At 49.8% G+C, this 14,110-nt stretch overlaps 1 long non-coding RNA gene across 1 annotated transcript in view; it reads right to left on the minus strand.

The window, feature by feature from the left end:
• Positions 1 to 1,834: 1,834 nt before the first annotated feature.
• The window catches only part of LOC129473654 (uncharacterized), a 39,399-nt gene continuing 27,123 nt past the window's right edge, over positions 1,835 to 14,110 (minus strand). The window contains exons 2-3 of the long non-coding RNA XR_008654316.2: positions 12,581 to 12,703; positions 1,835 to 4,170 (exon numbers count right to left, since the gene is read on the minus strand). This is a non-coding gene — a long non-coding RNA (uncharacterized lncRNA). The remainder of the gene's footprint in view (positions 4,171 to 12,580; positions 12,704 to 14,110) is intronic.

Consider the following 14,110-nt stretch of genomic DNA (forward strand, 5'->3'; position numbering starts at 1 on the left):
AAAGACAGGAAAAATCCAATTTCCTTCTATTATTTTGGTTGAACAGAGAAGTGCAAATGGTAACATTTTTTAACACTTTATTTTGCAATCCCCGAAGTGACAGGATAGGAAGGTCCACTCCATAAACAACCTGGAAGCACAAACATCAGAAGAACATCACCCCAACATGTTTATAGGCATTTGGTTGAATAGGTTTTATGTGGGGAAAAAACAGAAAACTTAAAAATTGTTAGACATGTATATATTTTCAACTCAACCAAGTGCCTGTGAGCCCTCTGCAGCCATAGTGGAAGAAGTCCGTATACTGCCCACACCTTCATGCTACAGATGAAGAGCCTGAGGCCCAGGGAGGAGGAGGGGGTGGCTGAGACTCAGGGAGCCTAGGGGGGCCATCTCCAGGGCCTCAGCCTCCTGCCACCCTATCCGGTGTCCTTTCTGAGTGACCAGTCATGACATCTGGTATGGCAGTGTGCCGGAGCCTGGCTGTTCAACCCCTCACCCTGAGAGGGCTCTGGCCACTTGCCCATCTTGCTGGCAGATAAAGCCTCAGACAGATGGCAAACAGTACTTGGCTCCAGGAATCAATTCAGGTCTGATTCACCAGCGGTTTGTGCCCGAGCCAGCCCCACAGGCTGTCTGCTTTCCCCTGTTCTATCACTCACTACCCTCACTGTGGCCAGGTTGGGACTCTTGAGCAACAGGCAGATACCTGTGATCTTGAGAATTGCACTGACTTTTTTGAGGGTTTTCCAGGCCACAGCAGGACTTGTCTGTCTTATTCCTCTGGGCAGCTCAGAGCATTACCCCATCAGCTGCAGTTTCAGTATCAGGGTGGGGCAGTGGTGTGGGGTGGGGCACCGTGTTACTAGGACTAGCCCTGTTGGCTGCAGACACATTGGCAACAGGTGGTGGCTCAGGGGCACAGAACAGGTGGACTACACACCTCCAGGATAAAATGCCATTTATTGGCATTTGCCTTTTGAAAGAAGCAATCTACTTACAAATGGCGGGACCCTTTTTATTTTCTTTTTTGAGAAAAGCATTTTATTAAGTCCATATTTGGAGATATGTTTTAGCAAAGTATAATTGGCATTTTTTGTTTAGAGGATGAATTGTGTTGCTACTCAATGGAAGGAGAATGTGACATACAAACAATGCTTTTATTTAGAAACGTGTTTTTGTTTTTGTTGTTTTGAGACCGAGTCTTGCTCTGTTGCCCAGGCTGGAATGCAGTAGCGCAATCTCGGCTCACCTCTGCCTCCTGGATTCAAGTGATCCTCCTGCCTCAGTCTCTCAAGTAGCTGGGACTACAGGCATGTGCCACCATGCCCAATTTTTGTATTTTTAGTAGAGACAGGGTTTTGACATGTTGCCCGGGCTGGCCTTGAACTCCTGACTTCAAGTGATCCACCCACCTTGGCCTCCCAAAGTGCTGAGAATACAGGCGTGAACCACCGCGCCCGGCAGCAGAAACATGTTTTAAAAGTACGTTCAGGCTGAGCGTGATGGCTCACGCCTGCAATTCCAGCACTTTGAAAGGCCAAGGCGGGCGGATCACGAGGTCAGGAGATCGAGACCATCTTGGCTAACACGGTGAAAACCCATCTTTACTAAAAATCAAAAAATTAGCCGGGCATGGTGGCGGGCGCCTGTAGTCCCAGTACTCGGGAGGCTGAGGCAGGAGAATGGCGTGAACCTGGGAGGTAGAGCTTGCAGTTAACCAAGATCGCGCCACTGCACTCCAGCCTGGGAGACAGAGGGAGACTCCGTCTCAAAAAAAATAAAATAGAAAAGGACGTTCATACACTTAAACTTCTCTGACTGGACACGATGCTGCTGTTTAATAATAAATTTTATTGATCTTAAAAGAATCCAGAGCAGGTCCCCTGGGAGCAGGTTCCTGGTGTGTCACCAGTGGGGAAGGCTTTTCTCAGAGGCTCTGAGGCAGTGTCTCAGGAGAGGGAGGAGGCTCCGCTTTCTCAGAGTTGTAGCGCTCACCTTGCTGCTGCTGCCACACATCCGTATGCCCCTTCCTGGTACATCACCATCACCACAGGCTGTCATAATAGTGAGGGCTTGACTCCTTCAGGAGCCTCAGTCTCCCCAGCTGGAAGTAGGAGCCATAATGCCTCCCTTTCAGGCTTGTTGGGACAAAGAGATGAGGTCACATAGGTGAAGCATCAACAACTGTGCCTGGCACAGTGGAGGCCCTGAAAGTTGCCAAGCTCAGCGTTTTCCTTCACATCATCAGCTCTGCTCCACCCCCTTTAATTACTCACTTTTACAATAATTCAAAGGTAACCCATGACCATGGTAGAAAAATTAGCACATATAAGCAAAAAAAAGGAAAAAAGTGACTCAATAGCTTCTGGTTTTTCTAGCCTGTTTTCTTTATTCTGGGTGCTTGGTATGGGAAGTTTCTTCATTTGTGTTTAGAGGGTTTTGTAGAGATGATATCATGGTCCCACTTTGCAAACAACTGAATTCCTGGAAGAGGAAGTGCCTTCCCCAAGGTCATGCAGATAAGGTTAAGCTGGGTTGAAACCCACAGCTTGAGTCCAAGCCCAGCACCAGAATATCAGGACCACAGAGGCGTCGTACACAGGTGGGTCACAGATCCTGTCCCTGAAAAGCTCACGATACGGTATTTCCCTTGAAGGACTTAAACATTCCCCACTGAAGACATCCTGCTTTGTGACTTGCCCCATCCTGAAGTCCTGGGAGTAGACAGTTTGTGAATAAACCACCCAACTAGGTGAGGGCTGTCGGGCCTTGAGTTTTGCTCCCCCAGAGACATTGAGTATGCACCATCCGTGGGCTTGCCAGCATGAAAATGCTATCATTCTGGGCTTTCCCTTCACATTTTTTTTTTTGAGACAGTGTCTCGCACTATCGCCCAGGCTGGAGTGCAATGGCGCAATCTCGGCTCACTGCAACCTCTGCCTCTAGGGTTCACACGATTCTTCTGCCTCAGCCTTCTGAGTAGCTGGGATTACAGGTGCACACCACCACACCAGGCTAATTTTTTGTATTTTTAGTAGAGACGGGGTTTCACTATGTTGGTCAGGCTGGTCTTGAACTTCTGACCTCGTGATCCGCCTGCCTCGGCCTCCCAAAGTGCTGGAATTACAGGCTTGAGCCACCACGCCCGGCCTACTCAGTTTGCCCATCTGTAGAAAGGGGGCATTTGGGCTGAAGGTGGCCTGTAACTCACAGGATGATCTGTCCCCTCTTCACGCTGCACCCTGCAGTGAGGGGAGCAGTGACTGAGTCTCAACCACTGCTTTAGGCAGCGGGGGTCCTTGATAAGGAGATAAGTTTGCCACACTGGGACTGATGGTCCTCAAGGTCTTTTCCAGCACCAATATTCTAAGATTCGGTGACTCCAGAAAAGCAATAAGGCCATTGTGAGGAGGGCAGATCCAGAGGATGATCTTCCCGGAGGGGAGGGGAAAATGTTCAGCGCATACAGTAGGTGATGGTTTATCTGAGGTGGCATCAGGCTGTACAACAAGCAGGGATTGTTCTGCAGGGTTCAGGCGATTGTTAGTATTTGATCAAGATTGGAATATTCTCCTAAAACCTACTTGATCTTCACAGAAAAGTTCCTATCCCCATTGTGCAGATGTGGAAACTGAAGCTTAGAGATAGAAAATGAGACCCTGGGGTGAGGCAATGGATGGCTAGGACTAGAACCCAAGGCAGGCTCCTAGGGCTCCTGCTTTTCCAGCACGCATCTACCATGCATGTGTGCTACTAACAGGCCTGGCGCTAGGATTCACATCACTTTAGAGGCTGCTTGGTGAACATGGGCACCCACAAAAGCCCTGGAGAAGGCAGCTTCTTTCTCAGAAATGGCCAGTGGGTGTCAAGATCACAGTGTGGGAGAAAGACCAAGGAGGACTGAAGGCCACCCAGCCAGGAATCATCTCCAGCAACCTGTGGGTGACCGCTTGTCATCCAGATCAGCATCAAGAAGGTTCTGCACAACACCTCTAGGGAACACATGGGGATCGAGGTCCTGTGGCCATCTCAGGGTCTGAAGATCTAGATTTGGTTTCTGGCAGTATCATGATGCAAGCCTGGGCAAGTTGTTTTGTTCCCTGGACCTTGGTCTCTTCATCAGTAAAATGGAACTAATTATATTACCTCATAGGGCTATTATAAGGCCTAATGAAAAAAAAAAGAAAGCATCCATAAACAATGTTTACTGAGCACTAGTAGTGCCAGGCACTCTTCACTTGTATTAACCCATTTGATCTTCACAAAAAATATTTTCTTTTTTTTGAGACGGAGTCTCCCTCTGTCGCCCAGGCTGGAGGGCAGTGGTGCGATTTCAGCTCACTGCAACCTTCACCTCCCAGGTTTAAGTGATTCTCCTGCCTCAGCCTACTGAGTACCTGGGACTACAGGCGTCCGCCACCACACCCGGCTAATTTTTTGTATTTTTAGTAGAGATGGGGTTTCACCATGTTAGCTAAGATGGTCTCGATCTCCTGACTTCATGATCTGCCCGCCTCGGCCTCCCAAAGTGCTAGGATTACAGGCGTGAGCCACGGCACCCAGCCCACAACAAATTTTAGAGAGTAGGTACTATTGCTATCCCCATTTTAGGAAACACAGAAGTTAGTTCCAGCCACAAGGAAGTGGCTTCATCCACCATCAAGAAGTTGATTCCAGCCCACATGGATGGCTTTGAGGAGTTCAAGACCTTAGTGCAGGAAGTGATGAAAGATGTGGTGGAAATAGCAGGAGAACTAAAACTGGAGTCTGGAGATGTGACAGGCTCCACTTTCAGTTCTCTTGCTATTCCCACATGACCATGGTCCAGGATCCTGAGTTTATGTTCAGGAAATAAGATTCAGCGAAAACGTGCAGTCACTTTCATAATCATTAATTCAGAGATACTCAATAAATTCTTAAGGCGCCACCACGCTCCAACGTAAAGTAACACATTCAGTTTGTTACAGAAATGGTAATAAGGCAACACTATGCAATACAATGCAACACTTTGCAGTACCAAAATCCATGCCTGCAAAGCACTGCACAAGAACACATACAAATAAAGGATATAGTAGAATGGCTGCCTGTGGGGTATGGAAATGACAGTGGAGTGAGGGGGGAATACATGAAGCAAGAGGTGACTAGTCAGGACCAATGATGACAGCCAGCCATCACCTGGGGAATAGGAGGGACTCATCCCACTGCACCTGAGGACTAAAAATAAAATGGAATGGAAACAAGACCCTGAGTGAAATCACTCGGCCTGAAATACACTGGCCCTGGGCTCAAAGAGGAAAGGTGGAGACACATCCTGGGCTGCCTCATCAAACCAGGAGCCTGCAAGAGCATCCCTGTGTGTGTGTGGAGGGGGTGAGGACAAAGGGAGGGTCAACCACACCCAGTTCTGTGAGCTCAAACACCAGACTAAAGGCCACAGGCAGACCCTCCAAGACCTTAGGGAAGGAGTGAAGAGAAAGGCCTGGGTGGTTGGTCAGTGTCAGAGGTTGCACAGTCACCTGCTGTCACGCCTATTTCACCAAGGTTTAGCCAAATGCACTATTAGGATGTCAAGAAAATATGGATATAGGGCAACAATCCTGTGATTGTCTGATGACTGTAGGCTTGATCGTCATAAGGGTCCTGCCATATGCTGGTCCAGTTGGCACGCCCACCCATCTCCTGTGCCAGTGGAGTGTGCCTGTGAAACAGCAGTCAGCTCTTCTGGTGGCCCTGAGGATCAGGGTGAAGGAAGAGAGGATCTTCATTTAGTTAGTTTGCCTCTTTGCAGGAGGAGGGGAGTTGGATACAGACCTCACCTGGCTACTGGAACCTTCCTGAGAAATGTGGTTAACCTCTGGGCGCAAAGCCAGCAGTTCTAGGCTCCCGTCACAAGGGGGCAGGATGGGGAAGAAAACAGGTTCTCAATTCCAGGCCTTGGACCCGTCAGGTTTGCTGGCAGGGGCAGGAAGCAGGGTGGGGTTGGGAGTGTGTGGTGGTTGATGAGGAACCAACCATCGTTCCGCAAGAGCGGCTTGTTTATTAAACATGAAATGAGGGAAAAGCCTAGTAACTCCATTGGATTGGGAAGAATGGCAAAGAGAGACAGGCGTCATTTTCTAGAAAGCAATCTTCATACCTGTTGGTCCTCACCCACTGAATGTCCTCACCCAATCTCCAACACAGAAATGAGTGACTGTGTGTGCACATGCGTGTGCATGTGTGAAGGTATGAGTGCGAATGTGTCTATATGGGAACATATATGTGATTGTATGTGTGTAACTATGTGTGACTGGCAGCGTGGGGAGTGCTGGTTGGAGTGTGGCGTGATGTGAGTGTGCATGAGTGCCTGTGTGTATGACTGTGGCGGGAGGCGGAAGGGGAGAAGCAGCAGGCTCAGGTGTCGCCAGAGAGGCTGGGAGGAAACTATAAACCTGGGCAATTTCCTCCTCATCAGCGAGCCCTTCTTGGGCAATAGAGGCAGAGCTCAAAGTTCACAGAGATAGCGCCTGGGAGGCATGAGGCAAGGCGGAAGTACTGCGAGGAGGGGCGGAGGGTCTGACACTTGAGGGACTCTAATGGGAAAGGAAAGGCCCACACTGAATTCCACTTAGCCCCAGACCCCGAGCCCAGCGGTGTCAGCTTCCAACCATACCAACTATTTCCAAATGCTGCCGGCAAAAGTTAACCTCTCTTAGCCTCAGTTTCCCCACCTGTAAACTGGCAGAAGTAACCAAGCTTACCTTCCCGGCAGTGTGTGAGGATGACAAGAGCTATGTACATGATGCACCTAGAAGAAGGTCTAGGGTGTGAGTGGTACTCGTCTGGTGGGTGTGAAGAAGACATTCTAAGCAATGAGGCCTGGTGAGAGCCTGGCCTGTGGCTTCCACTCAGCAAGGTCAGTCTCCTGCCCTCTGCACTCCCAGCCTTCCAGAGAGGACCTTCCCAACCAGCACTCCCCACGCTGCCAGTCACACATAGTTACACACATACAATCACGTACATGTTCCCATATAGACACATTCACACGCATACCTTCACACATGCACACGCATGTGCACACACAGTCACTCATTTCTGTGTTGGAGATTGGGTGAGGACATTCAATGGGTGAGGACCAACAGGTGTGAAGATTGCTTTCTAGAAAATGACGCATGTCTCTTTGCCATTCTTCCCAATCCAGTGGAGCTACTAGGCTTTTCCCTCATTTCATGTTTAATAAACCTTCCCAATGGCGAAATGGGCTTTCTCAAGAAGTGGTGAATGTCCCATCCCTGGGGTGGGGGCAGGGGTGGCAGCGGACAAGCCTGCCTGGAGGGAACTGTCAGGCTGATTCCCAATCCGACTGCAGCTTCCAACACCTCATCCTCCAGGCAGTCTTCATTCTTGGCTCTAATTTAGCTCTTGTTTTCTTTTTTATTTTTATCGAGAACTGGGTGGAGAGCTTTTGGTGTCATTGGGGATTACTTTGAAACCCTTCTCTGCCTCACACTGGGAGCTGGCTTGAGTCAACTGGTCTCCATGGAATTTCTTTTTTTAGCGTGTAAACAGCTAAGTTTTAGGCAGCTGTTGTGCCGTCCAGGGTGGAAAGCAGCCTGTTGATGTGGAACTGCCTGGCTCAGATTTCTTGGGCAAACAGATGCCGTGTCTCTCAACTCACCAATTAGGAAGCCTAGAAAATGTGGCTTGGAGACCACATGTCTAGTTAAGTCTAGTAATTCAGATGGCTTCACCTGGGAAGCCCTTTCTGAATGTCAAAGCCAGAAGATAAAGGACATATATTTAGTAGCTAGGGTGCTCCACTTCTTAGGGGCCATCCCCGGAGGTGGTGAGCACTAATTGCCAGGAAGAGAGGAAACTCTGTTTTGGAGCCAAAGCATAAAAAACCTTAGCCACAAACCACTGAACATTTGTTTTATTCAGGTTCTGAGTCCAGGGAGGGCTTCTGAGGAGAGGGGCAGCTGGAGCTGGTAGGAGTTATGTGAGATGGGGCAAGGGCCCTTTAAGAGGTGGGAGCGGCATGAGCAAAGGCAGGGAGGTGGTAATGTGTAAGGTATGTCATGGGAAAGAGTTTGGCTGGAACAGAGTTTACAGAATAGAAAAATTCAACACTTATTAATTGAGCCTCTACTACGTGCTGGATGTTGTTCTAGTCACTGAGATAGGTTTGGTAACAAAACAAAATCCATCCTCTATGGACATTTTAGTGACGAACAACAATATAAATAACAAAAGTGAGCAAAAGCTCAAAACATGCCAGGCACTATTTTTTATTTATTTATTTACTTTTTGAGACAGAGCCTTGCTCTGTCGCCCAGGCTGGAGTGCAGTGGCACGATCTCGGATCACTGCAAGCTCCGCCTCCTGGGTTCACACCATTCTCCTGCCTCAGCCTCCTGAGTAGCTGGGACTACAGGCACCCACCACCACGCTCGGCTAATTTTTTGTACTTTTAGTAGAGACGGGGCTTCACCGTGTTAGCCAGGGTGGTCTCGATCTCCTGACCTCGTGATCCACCTGCCTCGTCCTCCCAAAGTGCTGGGATTACCGGCGTGAGCCACCATGCCCGGCCCCAGGCACTATTTTAAGTATATATTTATTCATTTAATCCTCAAAGCACCCGCATGAAGTAGTAGCATTGTTATTCCCATTTCATGGATGAGGAAGTAAAGGCATTGAATGGTGGAGGCAGAATTCAAACCCAGAGCCCATGTGGTGACCATGATGCTCCCCTACTCCACGAGAATGAGAAAGTAGCCAAAAGTCCAGCTGGCCAGGGAACAAGGGCAGGTCTGGAGAGTGGAGAACGCTGGGCAGGGGGAGTGGGAAGCTGGTAGTTTTGCAAGATTAATCTGGAAATGTGTGGAGTTGATGGGAGGACAGGTAACTGGAGGGATATGGGGCCTCACTCGGGAGGAGAAAAAGAGTGAAGACAGAGAAGAATCAGTATAGGGCTTGGAACATTTCTCAGGTCATATCTTAACAGGAATTAATGAACTTGGCAGAAATCATTCCCTCCCTGGTCAAAGTGGACTGATTACCAGTTCACCGTGGGTTAGGCTTTTTATTTTTATTCACTGAAATTCATGAGGAGTGAGAGGGCCTTTCTGGGGCTCCCAGGCTCAGCCAGATCATGTGATGGTGCTTTGCATAATGCTCAGGACTTCTGTCCAGATTCCCTCAGCCGATCCCCAAACTTGGTGTTTAGGTGAGTCGTACACCCACTCCCATTCCCCACTCTAACCCACCCCTGTCCCCTCTTCCCTTCTCTTCATGGCAGGGTCCTTCACATTTCTTTTTTCTTTGAGATGGCGTCTCACTCTGTCACCCAGGCTGGAGTGCAGTGGCGCGATCTCAGTTCACTGCAACCTCCGCCTCCTGGTTTCAAGTGATTCTCCTGCTTCAGCCTCCCGAGTAGCTGGGATTACAGGTGCACCACCACACCTGGCTAATTTTGTATTTTTGGTAGACACAGGGTTTCATCATGTTGGCCAGGCTGGTCTCGAACTCATGACCTCAAGTGATCTGCCTGCCTCGGCTTCCGAAGGTGCTGGGATTACAGGCGTGAGCCACTGTGCCTGGCCCACATTTCTTTTTGAGAAATCCCGACACCAGCCCCTTGGTGGCCGGTCTGCAGACCTCTTGCATGGCCAGAGCCACACTTTTACACAGGTGACACCACTGCTCTTGTCTCCCTGTCTGCCCATCACTGCCACACCTGATGCAGACTCCCACAAGCACAAGCCAGACCTCTGTTCCAACCTCTTCCAGTTTTCCTCCATGTTTCCTGAATCTCACTGTGCCTTAGGTAAGAGCAGCCAACTTTATTTTTTGGCTGCTGTCAGTTCAGCCTCTTAGAGTGCCCCTCTCCACACCTTCACACATACCATTGGGCACATGGCTTTGCCAAGCCTCCTTTTCACTGTGCACTGCCTTGGGGGAAAGGCCTTGTCCCCTGGAAGCCCAGAAGGGCCTGGACCCTCAGGCACCTTGTGACCCTACCCACCACGGTCCATTCTTCCCCAGAGTTCCCCCTGCCCTATCCTCTCCCTCAAAACTCAACTCCAACTTCAGGAACATACCTCCCTCCGGGCCAGGGCAGGGACAAGGGGTTAGGTGCTCCCATGAGCTGGGAACGATGTCAAGAGCTGATTTCAAGATTGTGCTTTAAGGACTTCCTCAGCCTGGCTGGCATAGGCCTTGAGGGCTGGGAATTCCCGCCTGGGAATCTTTCCAATATTCTGCCAGCTGTTTCTTCTCTTTCAGTGGTTTTATTATTTTTTTCTTTCTGTTCCAACTCCTCCTTTCGCTTTCAGTATGGGAGCTCAGGCAGAATGGTGGAGGAGGGTGGGGACCTGACATTTGCTGAGTTAGGAGCTGTGGCCAAGGCCAGCTATGCCAAGGGAGAGGAGAGGATACAGGAGGAGACAGGGCTGGGCACAGTGGCTCATGCCTGTAATCTCAGCACTTTGGGAGGCCAAGGTGGGCGGATCACCTGAGGTCGGGAGTTTGAGACCAGCCTGACCAACATGGAGAAACCCCATCTCTACTAAAAATACAAAATTAGGGCGGGCATGGTGGCTCACGCCTGTAATCCCAGCACTTTGGGAGGCCAAGGCGGGCAGATCACGAGGTCAGGAGTTCAAGACCAGCCCGGCCAATGTAGTGAAACCCCATCTCTACTAAAAATACAAAAATTAGCCGGGCATGGTGGCACGTGCCTGTAATCCCAGCTACTCAGGAGGCTGAGGCAGGAGAATCACTTGAACCTGGGAGGTAGAGGCTGCAGTGAGCCAAGATTGCATCACTGCACTCCAGCCTGGGCAACAGAGTGAGACTTCATCTCAAAAAACAAAACAAAACAACAAAAAAACAAGTGAACAAAAAAACCAAAATTAGCCGGGTGTGGTGGTGCATGCCTGTAATCCCAGCTACTCGGGAGGCTGAGGCAGGAGAATCACTTGAACCCGGGAGATGAAGATTGCAGTGAGCCAAGGTCATGCCACTGCACTCCAGCTTGGGCGACAGAGTGAGACTCTGTCTCAAAAAAAAAAAAAAAAAAGGAGGAAACAGGAGTGGAACAGAGGAAGTGAGACCAGCACCAGGGGGGCCTCTTGTTTTTCTGGGGATTTTTATGTCATTCAGCTCTGGGCATAAGGCCTTGTTTCCAGAAGGGCCTGTCAAAAATGCACATCTATTACTTGGGAGGGTGACACATTAACCCAGTAACTCCAATTCACATGTCAGGTGTGCTAGCTGTTGCCTACGAGCAGAGACCAAAGAGAAGGGCACAGGGAACAGCTACACTTCGAGGGAGAGTGTGGGAAGGGTTGGGGGTGTGAAGTACTTGCTTGGGGAGGTGCCGCAGAGCTCTGAGCAGCTAGAGGACAGTGAGGAGGTAACAGACACCTGGGGATTTGGGCCAAAAGGATGAACCCCTGCCTAGAAAGCCTTTTTTTTTCACTGCATAATAAGGCTCCAAGAGGGAGTAGGGTCTCTTGGTGAGATCATCTCCTTGGTGTGATATTGGCATCATAGCACCTGACCATGACACTGGGTCTCCAAGGTGGGTGGGTCCCTTGGACAACTTCCTGGTGAGACAGCCACTGGTCTCCAGCATCAGATAAAGATTAAATTCAGCCACATGTAACAGAAAAGGCAAGTCAGTCGCTTAAACCAGAGAAAGTTTGATTTTTCTTTCACATAAAATAATTATGGAGGCAGACAAAACTAAGACTTATGCCAGGGTGTGGTGGCTCACACCTGTAATCCTGGCATTTGGGGAGGCCAAGGAGGGAGGATCGCCTGAGCCCAGGAGTTTTAGACCAGTCTGGGCAACAAAGCGACACCCCATATCTACAAAAAGTAAAAACAAAAAATTAGCTAAGGCGTGGTGACATGCGCTTGTAATCTCAGCTACTCCAGAGGCAGAGGTGGGAGGAAGTCTTGAGCCCAGGAGGTCAAGGCTCTGGTGAGTGGAGATCCCGCCACAGCACTCCAGCCTGGGCAACAGAGCAAGAACTTGTCTCAAAAAACAAAACAAGTCAAACTCAGTGGCTCACGCCTGTAATCCCAGTACTTTGGAAGGCCGAGGCAGGTGGATCACGAGGTCAGGAGTTCAAGACCAGCCTGGCCAACATGGTGAAACCCCATCTCTACTAAAAACACAAAAATTAGCCAGGCGCAGTGGCAGGTGCCTGTAATCCTAGCTACTTGGGTGGCTGAGACAGGAGAATTGCTTGAACCCAGGCAGCAGAGGTTGCAGTGAGCCGAGATAGATCCACTGCACTCCAGCCTGGATGATAGAGTGAGACTCCATCTCAAAAAAACAAAACAAAACAAAACAAAACAAAACAAACAAACAATTCAACAACCAAAACCAAAACCAAAACCAAAACAAAAACCAAGACTTAAAGGAGCAGAGACACTCCTGGACCATTCACCTTTTTGACTCCACTTCCAGGCATTTTTGCAAGCAGGTGGCTGGCTCCGGGTGGAGCTTGACAAATGCACCTTCCCTGGGCTTCCTTTCCTCCCGGTCTTACCTCCCCATATTACCACTTGCGCTTCCTGGGCTTACCTCCAAAATCCTTGTCTTGGGGTCGGCCTCTGGAGGATCCCAAACCAAGATGCTTATATTATTGAGCGCTTACTGTGTCCCAGGCACCTTGCAGGCAGGCAGTGTCTCAGTTTTTCTTCAAACCTGTGTGATGGGATGCCATGAAGTCCCATTTTAGGGATGAGGCTAAAAAGTCATCCATCGCTAGAGCCAAGACTCAAATCAGGCTGATCATTTTGGTTGTTTGTTTGTTTGTATGTTTGTTTTTGGAGGCAGGGTCTCACTCTATTGCCCAGGCTGGAGTGCAGTGGCACCATCTCAGCTCACTGCAACTTCCGCCTTCCAGGTTCAAGTGATTCTCGTGCCTCAGCCTCCCAAGTAGCCACCACACCTGGCTAATTTTTAAATTTTTAGTAGAGACGGGGTTTCACCATGTTAGCCAGGCTGGTCTTGAACTCCTGACCTCAGGTGATCTGCCTGCCTCGGCCTCCCAAAGTGTTGGGATTACAGGCGTGAGCCGCAGTGCCCGGCAGGCTGATCATTTTGTGATATCTCCTTAGAGCAGATTCCTAGACCTGGATATCTGGATGCACATTTCCAGGCTTTTGACCTGTTCTGCCAAACTGCCCCTGAATTAAGTCAAACCCACTTGTCCCCCTGCCCCCACTGGCAGTGTGGGGGCCCCTCACTTCTCATGTCCTTACAGCCAAGGGCTCTCAGCTCTTTCCAACTCAGGCCCTGTGAGGACATTCCTCTGGAATACATCTTTTTAAAAATACAAAGCATTAATATTAACTAGCTGTATACTAGCAGACGTGCAATATGTGTCTGCAAGTTGAACTGAAAGGGTGTGAAACCAAGTGGACGAGCTCCTGACCTGAGGAGAACAGTTGTCTCCTTGCTGGCCTCCTGGCTTGGCTGGAGGTGCAGCTTCTGCCCATCTCCCCTCCCTGGAGCCAGGTGGACAGAGGGGCATGGTTGGGCAGATGGAAAGGGAGATGAAGGGTCGAGGAGGAAGGGCGCAGGGATGGGAACTGTGTGGTGCGGGCCTGCGGAGGGAATCTTTGATTGAACAGCTTTGATCCCTTCCACCACATTCCCTTTCCTGGCAGAAATACTGCTGGGGTAGGGGGTGGGCTGGGAGTGTGACAATGCCCCCATCTCTTCCCCTTAGATGTCTGAAGAGCCAACCTGCCACTCCCGCATTCCAGGCATGTCAAGTTGGCATTCCAAATGCTAGGGGTGGCAGGGAGGCATGTGAGCAGCTGGAGGAGGGGCATCGGAACCCACTTCACAGGCATGTGCAACTGCTACTTCAGCGTCCCTAGAGAGCAGAGAACCCTACACGATGTCTGCAGGACGGGGCCATTCCCGCCTTACCCCTGTCTTATCAAACCCCCACACTGGGCTTTCCAGCTTTCCAAACACTTTCACATCTGGGAATGGCTTTGATCCTTTCACAGCCTGTGAGGAGAGCTGAGCCACAGGATATTATTATCCCATTTTACAGATGAGGAAGCTGAGGCTCTGATTAAAATGATATTTCAAAGT

This window comes from Symphalangus syndactylus, chromosome 23 (genome assembly GCF_028878055.3).
Source record: "Symphalangus syndactylus isolate Jambi chromosome 23, NHGRI_mSymSyn1-v2.1_pri, whole genome shotgun sequence".
Taxonomy (NCBI): domain Eukaryota; kingdom Metazoa; phylum Chordata; class Mammalia; order Primates; family Hylobatidae; genus Symphalangus; species Symphalangus syndactylus.